The sequence below is a fragment of the Otolemur garnettii genome, unplaced genomic scaffold (genome assembly GCF_000181295.1).
Source record: "Otolemur garnettii isolate 467f Iridium unplaced genomic scaffold, OtoGar3 scaffold00156, whole genome shotgun sequence".
In the NCBI taxonomy this organism is placed as follows: Eukaryota; Metazoa; Chordata; class Mammalia; order Primates; family Galagidae; genus Otolemur; species Otolemur garnettii.
This window is the reverse complement of record NW_003852551.1, coordinates 810,735-813,409: the sequence shown is the minus strand read 5'-3', so window position 1 is coordinate 813,409 and position 2,675 is coordinate 810,735. Positions and strand designations below refer to the sequence as shown.

General features: G+C 50.7%; 1 protein-coding gene across 1 annotated transcript in view; it reads right to left on the bottom strand.

The window, feature by feature from the left end:
* Positions 1 to 1,951, bottom strand: part of NIPAL3 (NIPA like domain containing 3) — a 45,953-nt gene extending 44,002 nt beyond the window's left edge. Inside the window, exon 1 of the mRNA XM_003799765.3 lies at positions 1,849 to 1,951. The gene's annotated coding sequence lies outside the window, so the exon portion shown is untranslated. The remainder of the gene's footprint in view (positions 1 to 1,848) is intronic.
* Between the last annotated feature and the right edge of the window lie 724 nt (positions 1,952 to 2,675).

Below are 2,675 nucleotides of genomic sequence, written 5' to 3'. Positions count from 1 at the left end.
ATGTCATAGGACAAACACCATGTCCACCTCTAAGGGACACCAGATGCAGGCTTAGTACAGGGGCAGCTAAGGAGATCATTTGGTCCAGGTTTTGCTTTGTCAAAGGGCCTCAAAATTAAACTATTGCTGCCACCCTCAGACGAGGGTATACATTTAGTATACATTTAGTATACCCTCATCTGAGGGTGACATACGAGATGTATGCACTCATCAGATAACTTTATCAGGTAACTCACATCCCACAATTATTCTTCACTACACTTTTTTTTTGGTGGTGGTAGTTTTTGGCGGCGGCCGGGTTTGAACCCACCACCTCTGGTTTATGGGGCTGGCGCCCTACTCCTTGAGCCACAGGTATAGCCTTTCACTACACTTTTATGTGCTTGTCAAAAGCATTATTTGTGTTAAATTTCTGTAACCCAGTTTTAGCATTTTTAATATTGTGAGAGCCTTCCCAGTAGCCCAGGGCTCTTTCTACCTCTGAGAGGCCCTGGGAAGTATTCAACGCAAGGTGAACTCCAGGGAGGTATTTGCTGAACCCCCTGTTCAGTCGCTCCCTCCTGAGCTCAAGTACAGAGCCTGCACCATGACTTCCATACCCACCTACTGACTGATTCAGTGCCAGCCCGTGAAGCACCAGGTGCGCCATGGTCACTTCACAATCAAGAACATCTTGGTCAAATCTAAAGAACCACAGCTCGAGAGCTACAGCAAACAAATATACCGAGCCCCACCCACAAGAGGTCAAGGAAAGCAAACAGGTCTTGGAAACACGCCTGGAATCCAGGACTCCTAACCTCCTTTTAGACCAGCTGGTTCGTCCAGGTGGTTTTGCGGTTTTGCTTTTGTTTGTGGCGGTTAGCGTTGCTCTGGTTTGATTTGTTTTTAAAAAGCAGCTTCCCCATCTGCCTCAGGAACTCCCAGGCCTCTGAGGCCTGACGGGCAAAGATAAAGCTGAGCGGAAGTTTGTACTGAAAGGCTCAGAGGAACCTTTGCAAGTTAGACTCCCTTAGAGAGTACACATTCCTTGCCGGGTGACTCTCTTTTCCTGATTTCAGAGCACTTGTCCAGGACTAACTTATGTCCAAGAGGCAAGTAGTCAACTCGGTGTTGCCAGCCACAGCCGGTCCCACAGTTAAGAGAAGTGGTTTGTGAGCCAGGTTAAAAAACGGAGAATTCACTAGATGTTTGCTTCCCTTTCCTCCCCCTGGCCTCCTCCCTTATCTCCATTAATTATTTCCTCAGTCCCACAAAGCACGTTTAACAGTTGAGAGAACAGTGGCTCATGGCCGCTAAGAATAGGGTCTGTATTAGAATTCAGTTCTATCTGAACGCCGACGACGACAACAAAAATCATGCTCTTTCCCACCCTCTGACGTTGAGCACCAGTCACATGCTAAACTCTCCCGTTCCTGGGCTTTGGCTTACGAAAGGGTGACTCCTCTGTCACCTCCCACTGAGCAGGAATCACAACTACAGAAGACAGCACCTGTCCCAGCAGCCAGTGCAGACCGAGAATGCCGCCCCTCATTGCATCTGTCACTCCACCACCTGCCAGGAAGCCCGACCAGCACGTAGAGGAGTAACCTTGGCAGAGTGGCTCCATTTCACTTCCTGGTTCGGTAAAGCCGGGCATCACCTTTACGAAGGCAACCCCATGCCGCCTCTTCTCTCATCCTCGATGCAAAAATAGAAAGGACATTCAGAGGTAGCTGGCCCCGAACTGATAGGGCTGGTGACAGCAAGAAGGGAGGGTCTCTATACTCAGGGACGTGAGATGATTACAAATGCATTCGCTCTTCCTGGAAAAAAAAAGGCTAAATTTCCCCAGTCTTAATTACTACTCACCGGCGGTGTTTCCTCCAAGGTTCACTTATCAGAGATTTCTGAGAAACGACCTGGGTTCTCCGTGCAACCCGGAGGCACAGCCTCCCTAATTCCTACCTAACTCCGAGCTGCCGGGGTGCTGCAGTGTTTTGCTTTCAAAGGCCATGATTTGATTTGTCGAACTTCGTGCCAATCAGAGGCTGTAGGCATTTCGCGCAGGCGGGTGGCTGGGAAGGAGGGGTGGGCGGGACAGCCCCCGGGACTGGCTGAGCTGCAAAGCTTGCTTGCAGTGCAGCGGAGCCACCTGGAGACCCAGCTTGGCGCACACCTGCAGGCGTCCCCTCTAGCGGCCACAGGAAGAATCCTTCAGCAAGCCCACTTCGCCCTTTCCCGCTGTCTTAGCTCAGGTGATCGCTTACCTCCACCTGCCCGACAGGTGAGTTCAGGTTTAGTAGCCTGTCAGCATCCTCCCTGCTAATCCTCACAGCCACCTACCGGGCTTTGCTCCCACTTTCTCCCTTCCCCGCGCTCTCACCACATATTCAAATCCTAAACGTCCTTCAAGACCCAGTTTCCCCTACATCCTCCCGAGTACTCGCGGCCATACATTTCCTTCCCTCCCGGAACACCTGTTGGCTGTGGTGTGTGCCAAACCTCCCAGCATCTGGGAGCCTAGCATCTGATCAGCGCTTCCATAATGGATCGCTGTAATAATTAGCATGTGTATGGAGCTTTACAGATGACAAGCTTTTCATCACTTAACACATTTTCATGTGCACTGATTTCGGAACCTCACAGCAGGGAGTAAGACGTGGAGCCCATGCGGGTCTTACAGATCAAGAAATCCT